General features: G+C 47.0%; 1 protein-coding gene across 4 annotated transcripts in view; it reads left to right on the plus strand.

Moving 5' to 3' along the window:
- The first annotated feature begins 2,957 nt into the window (after positions 1–2,957).
- NLRC3 (NLR family CARD domain containing 3) overlaps positions 2,958–17,252 on the plus strand; it is a 40,115-nt gene continuing 25,820 nt past the window's right edge. For all 4 annotated transcript variants that reach the window (XM_059415478.1, XM_059415476.1, XM_059415477.1 and 1 more), the window contains exon 1: positions 2,958–3,290. The gene's annotated coding sequence lies outside the window, so the exon portion shown is untranslated. The remainder of the gene's footprint in view (positions 3,291–17,252) is intronic.

The following is a 17,252-nucleotide window of genomic DNA, read 5'->3' on the forward strand; positions in this document are numbered from 1 at the left end:
TTCCAGACGCTCCACTGTAGAAAGATAATGAGGGAAGCTGGCTGGGAGCTTCACCCCCAGCTCCCTCACTGCCCCCACACGCGAGTCTGCGGAAGGCCTTTGTGCCTGTCCTTCATTGCAAGGGGTGAGCCAGGTCTGCTGGCTTCTCATGTCCCTTTGGTTCTTAGATAAGAGAGGTGTGTTCATCCATTCGCTCACTTTCAGACAGCCCCTTGCTGTGGCCTGGGACCCAGCCCTGTGACCCTGGGGATTGTTACAGATACAGCCTTGGGCCTGCCCAGACCCACTGAGTCAGGATCTGCATTTTCCCGAGATGAGCCTGTGATGCCTGCTGTGTCCTGGGCCCGGTGGAGAGCGGTCAGAAGCTAGTGGGGGCTTCTAGGCTTCAGCCAGACTGACTTGTCCCCATGCTGGATGTGAGGGTCCGTGCTCAGGTGGCCTCAAGGGACAGCTTCCTGAGAGAGGAAGGGGACTGTAAGCTGGGCCTTAGGTGCACACAGCATCCAGGGAGGTGAAAGTGTTTTTTGAACACACGCTGTTGGATGCTGGGGCTCAGATCTCATGGCTAACAACAGAGGAGACTAAGGATGGAATCTTGGCCTGGTATAGAAGGTACCATGTGTTTCTTACACCAAGGACTTGCTTCCCTACCCTAGTATGGACTGTTTTAGGGGAAGTGAGGTGGGGTTTGGAGGTGAGAGGTCACTTGGAGTCCTTACCTGGCTTCACTGACTCCTTATGGAGACCCTAGACTTGGATGGGTAGCTGTGGGTGTACTGGGAGCCCTTGCTCCGCGGAAGGCAGCCCAGATGGGCCGGCGGAAGTTTAACCATGTGCAGGTTGATAAGATATTGGGGGAGGGGTTGAAACAGGTAAAAAGCTGCAGACGAGGGAAAGGTATGGGGAAAGCGAGGCCTGGTGGCTGAGGGCCTTGGCCAGGTCAGGTCTATGCAGTGTGTCCCCAGGGACCAGTAGGGGCCAGCAGCGGGCCTGGCCAGGTCCTGAGCCCATATGCAAGTCAGGCAAAGGGTTAAAAACCAGCGCTGCGGTAAAGACACCCCCACAACCAGAGAATAGGCAGTGTCCTTGACCTTTCCACAGAAGCCAGACCTACTGACTCACAACCAGAAAATTAGGTCCAGCTCCCCGAGAAGGAATCTGATGTAGATGAGCGAGGCTTGCAGTGGGCCTGCTGCACAGCGGGCAGACAGACGCTGCCTTCCAGAAGCCCTGCTCGGCCTCGTGAGGGGTACTCAGCTCAAGAAAACAGCGTGCTGAGCCCCAGAGCAGTGGAAAGCCACATGGCTCCCATGCCTTGCTGTGCTGTGTTGAGCCCTCCCCTGCCTGTCCGCTTCCTGTGGCTGGCCTGGCCACGGTTGCTCCACAGGGCAGTCACAGCCCAGCTCGAGAAGGGTCCAGGCAAGGGGGTTCCCGGGGGCCTGCACAACCCCCAGGAGGCCCGTGCCCTTGCAGGCAGTAAGCCTCGGGCTGCCTCTGAGTTGGGAAGGGGTTAGGCCCTGCCTGGCTGGCTGTCACGAGTCTGGGTGGACAGCGAGCTCCAGAATGAGAACCACCGTGGGAGACGGTGCCCCAAACATACACCCAAGAGAGTCAGGACGAAGGTCTCTCGGCCTCTCACGGAGTAGCTGGTAGAGGGAGCCCATGGGCCAGCCCTGGATGGCCACAGGCCCTCTGTGTGAGGTGGAGGCCAAAGTTGCAGAGGAGGGTTCCCAAGACCCCCAGGGAGCAGGCTGTTTCCTCCTGAGCTCAGGATCCCCCTCCCTGAGCTGCGGAGCGGGGAGCAGAGCGGGCCTCCTGGCCTCACTCAAGTGACAGATACCTCCCAGGCCCCTGTGGCTTCCAACATCCTGTGGGTGGCCTGGTTTCAGACGCCTTCGGTGCACCTCCCAGCCGCGGCTACAGTGTGTGCTCTGACGGCCGGCGGCCTCAGCAGGCTTCTCGAGGGCAGCCCCCATGCATCTGCCCCCCGGCACCGGCAAGCTGCTGGGGCCCCTGAAGGCACTGCTGGGAGGGAGGCGGGGGGGGGGGCCCAGAAGGGTGTCACTGCACAGAGAACTTCTGATCTACCCCTGCAGTCCCCTCTGCTCCCTTCTCCGCCATCACCTGAGCACAGCCCTGGAGAACAGGCTGAGAGAAGCTCGTGGCCCCTCCTACCGCCCTTTATACCCCAACCGCCGCATCGCCTGAACCCACTACCCTCCTGCTCTACAACCATCAGTGGCTCCCAGTTGGCCTGCTTAGGCAAACTGAGCCACCCAACCCTGGGCTCCCGCCTTGTCTCCGTGGCTCCACATTAAGGGGCTTGCCTCCTGTCACCGGGGGATGTCCTGTACTTTTCCTCTATCTCCTCTGTACTATTCCTCATGCTTCTGTTGTCCACTCTGGACATGCCTTTCCCCTTCCCCCTTCACGCCCACGTGCTGAGGCCCACCTCCGGGGCCTGAGGGAACTGCCACACTCTGCTGTTTCAGGGTACAGCTGGCCTGCCTTTGGGAAGACACTGTGGGGTACAGCTGGGGTGCAGGTGCCTGCTGGGTGCTAGAGAGAGGAAAGCACAGGAGATGAGACAGGATGACGAGGGCCATGGCCACAGCACAGCGTGCCAGCCTGGAAGTGAGAGGGCTCTGCTCCAGACACAGTGGCCAGCTTCCTGCTGTGTGGCCTTGGACAAGTCACTGAACGTCCCTGCAGCCAGTCTAATTTCCCTCCGGCCCCACAAAAACCAAGGTCTGCTGGTGCTGAGACTGTTTTCCTCTGTGGCCTTGGTTGGACCTCTGCTGAGCATGACGTCTGCAAGGGTCCTCAAATCGAGATCCTAGCAGCACCCCTGCCTCTCTGACTTACAGGCAGCGACAGGGCCAATCCGGGCAGCCGCGGCTCACTGATTCGTCTGAAAGGCTGTTGGCTTTTGAAATCAGACAGGAAGGAGGGTTGAGGTGGAGCCCGGCACAGGAAGAGGTGAGGAGCCCCAGCTGGCGTGACAACCGGTGGGCTCGGGGGACTGCAAGAGCCGGTGGGCCGCAACCCCCCTGCCCTGCATGGGCAGCGCCTCCCCATCCCTTCCCGCAAGACCTGGCTCCTGCCTTGCATAGATCCTGAGGGCTCGAGGCCTGGCCAGCGGGCCACAAAGAATCCCGGGACACACCCCCCCGACCCTGCCATCACGCCGCTGCCTCCGCCCACTGGAGCAGGGCTGAGCGTGGGAGCCCTGGGATGGAGCAGCCCCAGCCCCCCAGTCTCAGCCTCCCTAGGACAATGAGGCCCAGGAGGTAAGTCAAGCCCGGGCTGCCTCAGCACGGGATGGGGGAGGAAGAAGAGACCGCAAGAAGGACCGTGACTTTTAGGGCCTGAGCTGCTCTAGGGGGCAGTGGCTGGTGGCGCGGAGAACATGTCCCCATGGGTGCTGGCAGCTGCTGAGCAGGACTAGTTCTCCGTGGGGAATAAACAAACATGTGCCCAAGGGCGGCCCTCAATGGGCCGAGGGGACACAGCCCAGCTGCCCGGGACTAATGACGGGCTAGGAGGAGCAGGAAGTAGCCAGCAAGGGCTGCAGCCAGGCAGAAGGGAGGTCGAGCAGGGCAGCGCAGGGGCGAAACCTGCCATCTGCAGACCTGGGCTCCATTCCTGGCTTCCCCTTCCGCCTGTAAGATGGGGGTGATGATGCCAGACTTGTCCCAGGGTCCCGAGCGCCAAGGGTGGATGGTGCAGGTGGGCTGGGGTCCTGTTGGGTGGGCAGCCCCAAGGGCTCTCTCCCAGCCACTCCTTCGGACAGAGACGAGGCATGTCACTCTGAGAGAGATGGCAACCACACAGGCCTTCTCAGAAGGTGCCGCTGAGCTGGGCTGGTGTGGCTTCTGGGCATGGGGGCCGTGGCCGAGCTTCTGGGCTCCCAAGCTCCTCTGGGTCTCCTCAATGGGGGCCACAGGCTTTCCCCGAGCTGGGGTCTCACTCTTGGCCACCCTAGGCCACCCTGAGGCTGGCTCCCAGGTGGGGTGCCGGCTGGCCGGACCTCCTCTGTCCCAGGGGCACAGCAGTCTCACGAGGGCCGTGTCCTGCAGCAAAGGCACCTCTTCCTTCACTCTCTGGGAAAGGCTGTTTGGTTTCAAGTGGTCCACAGCCATGGTGCTGGGCTACCTCAAGGGCGCTGAGAACTGCGCTCTTGGACCTTGGGAGGCGGCGTGGGGGCAGGGAGTCGGGAGAGAGAAGCATCCCTGCGCCCGTGGCCTGAGGGAAGGGCAGGCCAGGCAGGAGGTCAGCTCTGTGGGGTTTACAGCCATGGAGTCCAGGCGGGCGGAAGGAGGCTGGCTGTCGTGCACAGGCCACAGACGGCTAAGACTAAGGCCCCAGGAAGGGGAGCACAGGACAAGACAGGACCTGCTGAGAGAGCTGATGAGTCAGCGCTCAGGGATGTCTCAGGGATGAGACAGAAGCTCAGCTGTAGAGCCTGAGGGACAGGGTCTGAGTGACAGCGAAACCAGCGAGCACAGGTCCTCCGCTGCGTCCCACGCCACGGACGAGGCTCTGGAGGATGCGTGGGCAAGGGGAAGCCGGGCTCTGGGGGAAGGGCGTCCGTCTGGGCTGGCCCCGCCAAGCACAGCTCAGACCTTCTCATACTGACCGACTTCTGGCCTTCAGATCCCGCAAGGCCCCCCGAGGCCCACCTGCCCTCCATCTTCCCCACCTTGAGGCTGGCGGGGCCTCTTTCCACTCTCACTAGAGGATGACTACACTGGGCAGGACCTGTCTGACTGTCCCTGGTGGACAAGTGGCCCCTGGGTCACGCTCCACTCAGAGGCCTGGGGTGAGTTCCACCCTGCAGGGCAGCATCTAGGCTGCACACAGGGCCTGCTGCCACGAGTGGCCAGGTAGCTGTCCCGGGAAGGAGCTCTCTCGTCAGCCTCTGATGCTGGCCTTGGATTTTAAAGTATAAGTACACCCCATGGAATACTTGGGATATACTTATACTGAAAGAACCATTGTTTATCTGAAAGTGAAATTTTAGTAGGCGTCCTGTATCTTAATTTGCTAAATCTGACCCTCTCCCCTGAGGTCGGCAGGGCTTAAGAAAGAGCAGTGTCTGATTCAGAGGAAGTGCTGGTTTCCAACACAGAGAGCCTGATGGGACTGCAAGGTGGGGGCGGGGGGAACTCACCCCTCCCACCTTCCCAGCACACTCGGTCCTGTCTCCTCTCCCCTAACTCTTGCCTGCTGTGGTCCCTCCTCTGTCACTTGCCCAGCCTCTCTGATCTAGCGGTTCTCAATTCTGCCAGCTCCTTACAATCATCTGGGTAGCTTTAAACTACACGTGTTGAGGTCCTACCTCACACCAAAGACACCTCTAGGTGGTTGGGCTAAGCAGTGGCTTTTTAAAAATAGTGCTGCGTGGAAGAGCTGTCTGATTAGGCCATTCCTCCTCTGAGTACATACACCCCAAGGGCTGAAAGCAGGGACTTGAACAGGTATTTGCACACCCGTGTCCACAGCAGCATTTACTCACAAGAGAAAAAAGGTAGAAACAATCCAAATGTCTGTTGAGGGATGAGTGAACACAAAATGTGGTCTGTCCATAAGATGGAATATTACTTAGTCTTAAAAAGGAATGAAATGTTGATATGTGTTAAAACAAGGATCAACCTGGAAAACAGTATCTTCAGTGAAAGAGGCCAGACACAGGCCAGACACCATATGACTTCATTTTGGTGAGGTCCCTAGAGAAGTCAGCTTCACAGTGACAGAAAGCAGAAGGGTGGGTGTCAGGGGCTGGGAGGAAGGAAATGGCCAGCTAGTGCTTCACAGGGGCAGAGTTCCCATTCAGGGGATGAAAAAGTCGAGAGGTAGATAGTGGTGATGGTCTCACAGCATTGAAAATGCACTTAGTACCACTGAATCGTACATTTAAAGAAATGGTTACAATGGCAGTTTTTATGCTGTGCCTATTTTAATAAATTACATTTAAAAACTGCTCTAGGGGCGCCTGGGTGGCTCAGTGGGTTAAGCCGCTGCCTTCGGCTCAGGTCATGATCTCAGAGTCCTGGGATCGAGTCCCGCATCGGGCTCTCTGCTCAGCGGAGAGCCTGCTTCCCTCTCTCTCTCTCTCTCTGCCTGCCTCTCCGTCTACTTGTGATTTCTCTCTGTCAAATTAATAAATAAAATCTTAAAAAAAAAAATAAATAAATAAATAAATAAATAAAAACTGCTCTAGAGGGGCACCTGCGTGGCTCAGTGGGTTAAGCTGCTGCCTTCGGCTCAGGTTATGATTTCAGGGTCCTGGGATCGAGTCCCGCGTCAGGCTCTCTGCTCAGCAGGGAGCCTGCTTCCCTCTCTCTCTCTCTCTCTGCCTGCCTCTCTGCCTACTTGTGATCTCTCTCTGTCAAATAAATAAATAAAATCTTTAAAAAAAAAAAAAAACTGCTCTAGACACTGTCCTGCCAGAGCGGAAAAGCACTGAGCCTTGTCCCCTCATATGGCCACCACCCCTGCCCCCGGCAGCAGCAGTCTGTCACCCATGGGGGCCTCTGGACAACCAGTTTCAGAAGGCCACGTCCAGCTCCAGGCTGTTGACCATCACTGACGCCAACAGCCGGACAGACGCCCTAGCATCCTGGCCTCGTGGGCTAAGGGGCCACAGGAACATTGCTTCCTTTGGGTTTAGGCACATTTGCATTTGTAGAAAACTGTGAGCATCACTGGATTTGATTTGAGCTATAACTTACAGATAGTAAAGAGAACTCCACGGGTTCTTACACGTGTACATGCCTGCGTGTCTGTCCCAAGCAGATCCACGTGTGGAGGTTTCCAGTGCCCCAGAACTCCCCTGCCCATTCGGAGCCACCCCCGAGGGCAGCCACTGCTCTGCCTCTGCCTTACTGGATGGGCCTGACTTCAGGAATCACAGAGTGTGGTCTCATTCCTCTCACTTCACACGTCTGCGAGAGTCGGCCACACAGCTGAGTGTGTCAGTCCTTCGTGTTCTGTCACTACTAGGCAGAGACCAGACTGTATGAATGTACCAAAAAAGAAAAAAAAAAAAAAAAGGAAACCCTTCTATTGTTGATGGATATTGGTTGTTTCCACTTTTTTTTTTTTTAAAGATTTTTATTTATTTATTTGAGAGAGAGACAGTGAGAGAGAACATGAGCGAGGAGAAGGTCAGAGGGAGAAGCAGACTTCCCATGCAGCTGGGAGCCTGATATGGGACTCGATCCTGGGACTCCAGGATCATGACCTGAGCCGAAGGCAGTCGTCCAACCAACTGAGCCACCCAGGCGCCCTGTTTCCACTTTTTTGAACACTATGAATAAAGCTGCTAGAATAATCTGACACACTGTGTTGATTGATATAAACACTTATTTCTGTTGGACATACACACACCCAGGCAGGGAATTGCTGGATCACAAAAAACAGGCATAATTAGTCTTATCACCACCAAACATTTTTCCAAAGTGATCTCAGTTTCCATTTCTCTGATGACTGAGGATATAGATAGATAGATAGATCTGTATATATATCTCTCTCTATATCTCTCTCTATATATATATCTCTATATATGTATATCTCTCTATATATCTATATAGAGATATATATATCTCTATATAGATATATGGATTTATATATTATATATATATAATATATATATTATATATCTATATATCTATATTTTACTATTTTAAACATTTTCTTTCTAAGAAGGGGGGAAGGGCAGAGGTGAGAGAGAGAAAATCTTAAGCAGGCTCCCTGCCAAGCAAAGAGCTGGATGCAGGACTTGATCTCATGACCCTGAGACCATGACCTGAGCCCAAATCAAGAGTCTGATGCTTAACCAACTGAGCCACCCAGGCGCCTCTCTAATGACTAAGGATATTATCTTTTGTGATACATCTTCAATTTTTTGGCTCAATTTTAACTGGGCTGTCTCACTGATTTTTAAATGTATCAGAGACATCCCCTAGTCAGCAGTCTGCTTTCTCACCCTTTAAAAAAAAAAAAAACAAAACTTTAAAACTGTCTTCTGTTGAACAGATATCCCTAATTTTAATGAATCCTAATATGTCACTCTTTCCTTTAATGGTTAGTGCTTTTGTGTGCTCTGTCTAGTTCTTACCTAGCTCAAGTTCCTTAAAGCATTCTGTAGTTTTTTCTTTTTTCTTTTTTTTAAGATTTTATTTATATATTTGACAGAGAGAGATCACAAGTAGTCAGAGAGGCAGGCAGAAGAGAGAGGAAGAAGCAGGCTCCCTGCTGAGCAGAAAGCCCGATGCGGGGCTCAATCCCAGGACCCTGGGATCATGACCTGAGCCGAAGGCAGAGGCTTAACCCACTGAGCCACCCAGGCGCCCCTCTGTAGTTTTTTCTAAAGGCTTGGCTGTCTTACACACACATTTACATCTATGATCCAACTTGAATTAATTTTTGTGCATGATGGGAGGGAAGGGGTCAAGGTCCATTTTCCTATAAGACTATCTCATTGGAGCAGCACAAATTTTTTTTTAAAGATTTTATTTATTTATCAGAGAGAGAGAGCGAGCACAGGCAGACAGAGGCAGAGGGGGAAGCAGGCTCCCCGCCCAGCAAGGAGCCTGATGTGGGACTCAATCCCAGGACGCTGGGATCATGACCTGAGCCGAAGGCAGCTGCTTAACCAACTGAGCCACCCAGGCGTCCCGGAGCAGCACAATTTAAGACAAAGGCCATCCTTTCTCCGCTGAACTACAGCGGAGCCCTTGTTTCACATCTGGTGACCATACACGTGTGGGTCTCTCTCTGGACGCTCTACTGGTATTTGTCTGCCTTTGTGGCAATACCCACATCCCTAGACTAGCTTTGATATTGTGTAGTGTAAGTTTTCTAGCTTTGTTCTGCTTTTTCAAAATAATTTTGGCTAGTCCAGAGTCTTTTGCTTTACATACATACATATCTGAGAATCAGCTAGCTAACATCTACCCTCCCTTCCTCATCAAAAAATCTTGCTGGAATTTTGATTAGAAAGTTGTAGGTGCCTGGGGGTTCAGTGGGTAAAGCCTTTGCCTTTGGCTTGGGTCATGATCCCAGGTTCCAGAGAGGCAGGCAGAGAGAGATGGAGAAGCGGGGAGCCTGCTTCTCTGTTTCTCTCTCTGCCTGCCTCTCTGCCTACTTGTGATCTCTATCTGTCAAATAAATAAATTTTTTTTTAAATCTTTAAAAAAAAAAGAAAGTTGTTCAATTTATATGTCAATTTGGGAAGAGATAACATTTTACCAATATTAAGTCTTCTAACCCATGAATATGTTAAATCCCTCCGTTAGGTCTTCTTTAATTTCTTTTAGTATCTTTTGTAGTTTTCAGTGTGGAGGTCTTGCAAATTGTTTGCTAAATTTATTCTTAGAAATTTGCTTTTTAAACATTTCAAGATTTTACTTTCAATTTCATTATTGCTAGCAAGAAGAAATATATATGACATTTTTATGTATTTATCTTGTGTTCAGAAACTTTGCTAAGTTCATGTGTTAGTTCTAATCAATTGTAGATTCTTTTGGATTCTTAGTGAATATAATCATGTCAACTGGGAATAGTTAGTGGCAGCTTTTTTTTTCCTTGTCCTATCCCGATACCTTTCATAGTCTCATTTTCCCTAATGCACTAACATCTAATTAAAAAATGAAAACAAAACAAAACATCAACCAGAAAAGGTTCCTCCTAGGGAATAAATGTGAGGCATATACTTAACTTGCTTTTATATTATTTAAATGTTTTTAATGAGCATATATTACTTTCATAATTCTGTAAGCAATCTATTTAAATGAGGTGGGGAAGCAATAAATGTTACCAAAATCTAAGCAGTTGAAATTTACAAAACAGGGGCACCTGGCTGGCTCAGTTGGTAGTGCATGCAATTCTTTTTTTTTTTTTTTTTTTTAAGATTTTATTTATTTGACAGACAGAGATCACAAGTAGGCAGACAGGTAGACAGAGAGAGAGGAAGGGAAGCAGGCTCCTGCTAAGCAGAGAGCCTGATGTGGGGCTTGATCCCAGGATCGTGACCTGAGCTGAAGGCAGAGGCTTTAACCCACTGAGCCACCCAAGCACCACTGCATGCAACTCTTGATCACAGGACCATGAGTTCAAGGCTCACACTGGGTGCAGAGCCTACTTGAAAAAAGAAAAGAAGAGAAGAGAAGGGAAGGGAAGAAAAGAGAAATGAAAAAAAGAAAAGAAGAAAAAAGAGAAGAAAAGAAAAGAAAAAAATTCAAAAAATAAAAAACAATTTCTTAATCACACTGTCCTATAGTTCCAGCTTTTCTATATATATGGCCAGACAAAAATGGTATCTGATTACCACAACCTCCCCCCAAACGGTATTCTATCATAATTCTCCACATCTTAATTTTTTTCCATATAAAAATACATTATCAAATATCCAGGAAGCTCAATAAATTCCAGGTATGATGAACTCAAAGAGGCCCAAACTAAGACACATTATAACCAAACTTTCAAAAGACAAAGACAAAAAGAAAACATTGAAACAAGCAAGACGGAGGAAACTCTCACATAAAAGAACCTCAGTAAGATTATTAGCAGACTTTACAGGAAAAAAAAAAAATGGTGCACAAGCCAGTATTACCGCAACTTTGGTTTATAACTCCAAATTCTGTTTCTGCATAATTTAAGAAACTAAAGAAGGGGCGCGTGGCTGACTCAGTTGGTAGAACAAGTGACTCTTGATCTCACACTTGTGAGTTCAAGCCCCACACTGGGTGTACAGATTACTTAGAAATGTTTTAAAATTAAAGAAAAGAGACTAGAGAATTTTTAAAAATCATTAATTTACGTTTGGAGGGCACACTGTATAATGATGCAACACTGTGACGTTGACAACCAGAAAGGTCAGATGGAATGACAGAGGAGCGGGGTTTTTATATACTGCGAAGTCAGGCTGGTACAAATTCAAATTAGTTGTAATTTCAGGATGTTAAATACAATCCCATGGTAACCACAAAGAAAATAGCTATAATATAGATACAAAAGAAAATAGGATAGAAATTTAAACATCTCACTACAAAAAATCAACAGGACCCAAAACTATATGGTAAGGAACTCTTCAATAAAGCAAGAAGGAATATTCAATGGAAAACAGTCTCTCCTACAAATAATGTTGGGAAACTGGACAGCCACACGCAGAAGAATGAAACCGGACCACTTACATGCACCATACACAAACAGAAACTCAAAATGGATGAAAGACCTAAGTATGAGACAGGAAACCATTAAAATCCTAGGGGAAAACACAGGCAGAAACCTCTTTAACCTCAGTCGTAGCAACTTCTTACTAGACAATCACCACAGGCAAGGCTCCTTGCCCAGGCCGAAGGCAGAGGCTCAACCCACCGAGCCACCCAGGCACCCCGTGTTTCTTTTTAAAGGTTTTATTTATTTATTTGACAGAGAGAAAGAGAGCACAAGCAGGGGGAGCGGCAGGCAGAGAGATAAGAAGAAGCATGCTCCCCACGGAGCAGGGAGCCCGATGTGGGACCCAGGATCATGACCTGAATCAAAGGCTTAACCAGCTGAGCCATGTAGGCACCCCCTTCCTAACTCATTCTATGAGGTCCAGTCTACCAAAGCCAAAGACATTACAAGAAAAGAAAACTATGGACAAATATTCCTTAAGAACACAAATGCAAAAATCCTCAACAAAAATAAATTTCAGGAACTTAATCAATTTAATCATTTAGTAAAGTCAGGAATGGGGCACCTGCGTGGCTCAGTGGGTTAAAGCCTCGGCCTTCTGCTCAGGTCGTGATCTCAGGGTCCTGGGATCGAGCCCCACATCGGGCTCTCTGCTCAGCAGGGAGCCTGCTTCCCTTCCTCTCTCTCTACCTGCCTCTATACCTACTTGTGATCTCTGTCAAATAAATAAAATCTTAAAAAAAAAAAAAAAGTCAGGAATGTATTCCCAGAATGCAATGATGATTTAACATAGGAAAATTGATCAATGTAATGTACATCAACAGAATAAAGAAAAAACCACATGATCATCTCAACTGATGCAGAAAAAGCATTTGACAAAATTGAATATCCTTTCTTTTTTTGTCCTTAAAGATTTTATTTATTTAGGGGCACCTGGGTGGCTCAGTGGGTTGAGCCGCTGCCTTCAGCTCAGGTCATGATCTCAGGGTCCTGGGATCGAGTCCCGCATCGGGCTCTCTGCTCAGCAGGGAGCCTGCTTCCCTCTCTCTCTCTCTGCCTGCCTCTCCGACTACTTGTGATTTCTCTCTGTCAAATAAATAAATAAAATCTTAAAAAAAAAGATTTTATTTATTTATTTGAGAGTGAGAAAGAGAGAGCACAGGCCAGGTAGAGGGAGAAGCAGACTCCCTGCTGAGCAACAAATCCAATGCAGGGCTCTATCCCAGGACCCCAGGATCATGACCTGAGCCAAAAGCAGACATTCAACCAACACAGCCACTTGGGTGCCCCTAAATATTATTTTATAATAAAAACACTCAACAGGGGGTACCTGGCTGATTCAGTCAGAAGAGCATGTGACTTGATCTCAGGGTCATGAGTTTGAGCCTCACATTGGGTGTAGAGATTACTTAAATAAATAAACTTTAAGAAGTTTCAGAAAAGTAGCAGAGTACAAGTCAACACACAAATAGAAATTGTATTTTCATATGTAAACAATGAACAATCTGAAAAGGAAATTACAAAACAACTCCATTCAAAATAGCATCAAAAATAATAAAATGCTTAGGAATTAACTTAATCAAGGAGGTAAATGATTTGCACAATGAAAGTGACAAACTGCTGCTGAAAGAAATTAAAGAAGAAAATAAATGGAAACACATCCCATGTTCATGGATTGGAAGACTTACTATTATTGAAATATCCATACTACCCAAAGCTGTCTACAGATCCAATGCAATTATATTAAAATCTTAAAATTTTCTACAGAAATAGAAAAACTCATCCTAAATTCATATGGAATCTTAAGGGATGCCAAATAGCCAAAAAAAAAAGTCTTGAAAAAGAACAAAACTAGAAGACATATACTTCTTAATTTCAAAATCAGTACAAAGCTACAATAATCAAGACATTATGGTATTGGCATAGCGACAGACGTACAAATGAACAGAACTGAATAGAGAGCCCAGAAAGACATCCTCACTTATATGGTAAAAAGATTTCTGACAATGAGGAAAGGACAGTCTTTTCCACAGATCGTACTGTGAAAATTGGACAGCCACATGCAAAAGCATGAAGTTGGACCCTTACCTATCTTACCTAATATCATATACAAAAATAAGCTCCAAAAGGATCAAGGACCTAAATGTAAGACCTAAGTAATAAAATTTTTAGAAGAAAACACAAAGCTTCATGACATGGGATCTGGTGATGATTTCTTAGATGTGACACTGAAGTTACAGCTATATATAGGTAACAAAAGAGAAAATAGACAAATTGAGCTTCATGAGAATTGGACACTTTGGTGCATCAAAAGATACTACCCACAGAATAAAAGGGAACCTACAGGATGGGAGAAAATATTTACAAATCATATATCTAATAAGAGATTAATATCCAGAATATACAGAGATCTCTTACAACTCAACAGCAACAACAAAAACCGGACGTAAAAATGGGCAAAGGATTTCAATAGAATATTTCCCCAAAGAAGATATGCAACTAGGCACTAAGCACATGAAAGGATGCTCAAATTCACTCATCACTAGTGAAACAAATCCAAGACGATAATGAGATACCACCTCGCATGCATTAGGACGGCGACTCTCAAAAACACAAAGAACAACAAGCCTTGGTGAGAAAGCGGAAAAACTGGGACCCTTATGCACTTTTGGTGGGACTGTAAAATGGAAAAGCTACAGTGAAAAGAGTTTGGCAGGTCCTCAAAAATTAAAAAAAAAAAAACTACCAAATGACCCAGAAATTCCACTTGTGGGTATACGCTCAAGAACTGAAAGCAAGAGGGTGCCTCAGTGGCCCAGCCAACTGACTGTTGGATTTTTGGTTTCAGCTAAGGTCATGATTTCAGGGTCATGAGATCGAGACCTGCATGGGGCTCTGTGCTCAGTGGGGAGTCCTCTTGAGGAGTCTCTCCCGATGCCCTTCCCCCCTCACACTCATGCACGTACTCTCGCTCTCAAATAAATAAATCTTTATCTTTTAAAGATTGGAGCTAATTCACAATCCTGAGGTCATGACCTGAGCCAAAATCAAGAGTTGGACGCTTAAATGACTGAGCCATGCAGGTGCCCCTATTTAACCACAATTTTTAAATGAAAAAAAAAAAAAAAAAAAAAAGATCCACATGATTCTACTTATATGAAATCCTAGAAAAGACAAAACTAATCTTAGAGAAAAAGAGCAGATCTGCGACTCAGGGCCAGAGGGGTGTGGTTGAAACAGACTGCAAAGGTTCACGAGGGGATTTTTTGGGAGGAAGAAATGTTCAAGGTCTTGAGTGTGGTAGTTGCTGCAGGGGTGTAAACCTTTGTCAGAACTCATCTAGCTCTATGCTTGAAATGGGTGCATTTTAAAATATAAATTATACCTCAAAAAGGTAATTAAAACCTTTATGACACAGCTAAAAAAAATACACTGTGAATGCTTCTCCAGTTTGACCTTATTTTTTATGGCCAGAGAGTTTTCCATTGTATTTTACCAAACCTCTTTGAACAAAAATTTAGATTATTTCCCATTCATCTTCTTATTACAAAGAATGCTTCGGAATCATCCTTGTGGTCACATCGTTGTACACGTATCCACTTAATTGCTTGGGATAAACTCCCAGAAGTGGAACTTCTCAGTCAGAAGATATTTAATAGCAATAGATAATGCCAAAATATAATCCCGAATCATACTAATTTACCTTCTCACCAACTCTGTTAAGATTCCTACCACTCCCACATTCTCACCAATGCAGCCTGTTAGGTCATTAAAATTTTTGTCAGGCGAAAAATAGTAGTTCCTAGTTTTGATTTTTTTCTTGATCATTAGTGAGAATGAGCATCTTTTCAATGCCCTGGGCATTTATACTTCTCTGAATTATCTGTATCCTTTTTTCTATTTCTGTGTCCATAAGTATCTATCTGTGTCCATAATTCTATTTAGTTACTTATTAATTTCTTAGCGATTTACAGGAGCTCTCCATATGTTCAGGACATTAGTGCTCTTTCATGTATATTGCAAAGGGTGACTCCTGGCTTGAGGTTTTTTTCAATTTTATTTTATTTTTTCAAAGATTTTATTTATTTATATGACAGAGAGACAGAGATCACAAGTAGGCAGAGAGGCAGAGGGGGGAGGAAGAAGCAGACAACCCACTGAGCAGGAAGCCGGATGCGGGGCTCGATCCCAGGACCCTGAGACCATGACCTGAGTGGAAGGCAGAGGCTTAACCCACTGAGCCACCCGGGCACACCAACTTTTTTTTTTCCCAATTATATTGATGGCTTTTACTGTTATTTGGAAATTTGAAATTAAGGCAAGTCTGTTAGTCTTCCCTTTGTGACTTCAAGAGTTTACATGTTGCTTCAAAAAAAAAGCCTTCCTCACCCAAAGAATATTTTAAAATATTCTCCCATATTTTCTTATTCCGTTTTCATGGTTTCATGTTTTTAATTTTAATTCTTTAATCGAAAGTGAAATAAAATTTTACACTCACTATGAATTAGAGCTCCAAGTATATTTTTCATAGACTGACCAGTTTGCCCCAAACACCATTTCCACTGATTTAAAATGTTATTTTTTTCTCCACATTACCAAACGCCTTCCTATGTACGTCATGTAAATATGTATTTGTTCCTGGGCTCTATACCATGTTCTAATGTCTTCCGTATCTACTCTCGTGCTAGGCGGCCTGTTTCACATGGCCTGATATAAATGGAGGAGGGTATTCAAGACTCCAAGGTTGACTCAGTACTAGAAAATCTGTCCATGCAGCTCACAGACGGCAGGAGAGATCGAATATGAATCAATCAAGTCACTCCCTCCAGTGGCTTCCTACCACACTTAGAACAAAGCCAAAGTCCTTAAGACCGTGAGCAGGTCTCAACTGCCCGCTAACCTTGTCTCCTAACCCTTCCATCCGTGAGCGCCCTTGCCCGTTCACCACGCTCCAGCAACTCTGCGTTGCCAGATCACGAAGGGCATTTGCACTTGCTATCCCCTAGCTCCCTGCATGATGAACTGTTTCTCACCCTTCAGTCACTGTTCCCGAGCAGTCTTCTCTCAGAGGCCTTCTCTGGCCACCATGACCGCCACCTGCTCTGCCTCGTGCACTGTGTCTCATTCACGGCACTTCATCACCAGCAGAGGGCCCTCCCTCCTTCCCTTGTGGTCGCCCTTGCTGTCACTATGCCCCCACCCCAGCCACACTCACAGGGTCGGACTCTAACTTGTTCCCCTTCACATCCCCCAGTGCCTGGGACACAACCCAGGCCCTCAGTCAATACCCGCTGATGGGATGAGTGAGTGGAAATCAATCACGGGGCTAGATCAATACCGCGAAAAAGGTATGTGCCCATTTAACAGACATGTCCCTTGTTTTTTTTTTTTTTAATGTGGGAACACAGTCAATTATCCCGCACAAAGGCTGGTGTCCGTGAAGCCTTGGTTTCTCTCAAAACTCAGCTGCTCCCCAGTTATGCATCCTTGGGCAAATCACTTAACCTCCCTGAGCCTCGATCCATGAAATGGGAGACACAATGCAATGGAGAGTCGTGGTGAGAGATGAAACGAAGGAAGTGCTTAACAGCCTGTCTGGACCACAGGGAGCCCACAGTGAGTTGGCACGTAGTGTTGTTCAAGTGGTGGTGGGACGCAAGGAACTGCAGGAGTCTTTTTCAAGAGGAGAGAACTCATCAGACATCGTCACAAACGTCAGGCCTGCCGGCTTGGGCTGGGAGTAAGGCGAGGATGCCTCGTACGGCTGCTGTCCTTCACCATCGCGGGCAGGAAGCAGTGCGTCTGACTGCTGTGGGAAAACTGCTTGAGATAAGGGTTGCCATTTGAGAAAACTAGAATTTTAATAGAGTAGTATAGCATATACTATATTATATATATGTTATATTAAAATAATATTACATATAAAAATTATAATTATATAATTATATAATAATATTATATATAGTATAATATATATATTACATAATATATAATAACATATAATTATACAATAACAGTATATATAGTATATTATATGTTATATAATGATTCACAGATACCAGGCGTTG

This window comes from Mustela nigripes, chromosome 11 (assembly GCF_022355385.1).
Source record: "Mustela nigripes isolate SB6536 chromosome 11, MUSNIG.SB6536, whole genome shotgun sequence".
Taxonomy (NCBI): Eukaryota; Metazoa; Chordata; class Mammalia; order Carnivora; family Mustelidae; genus Mustela; species Mustela nigripes.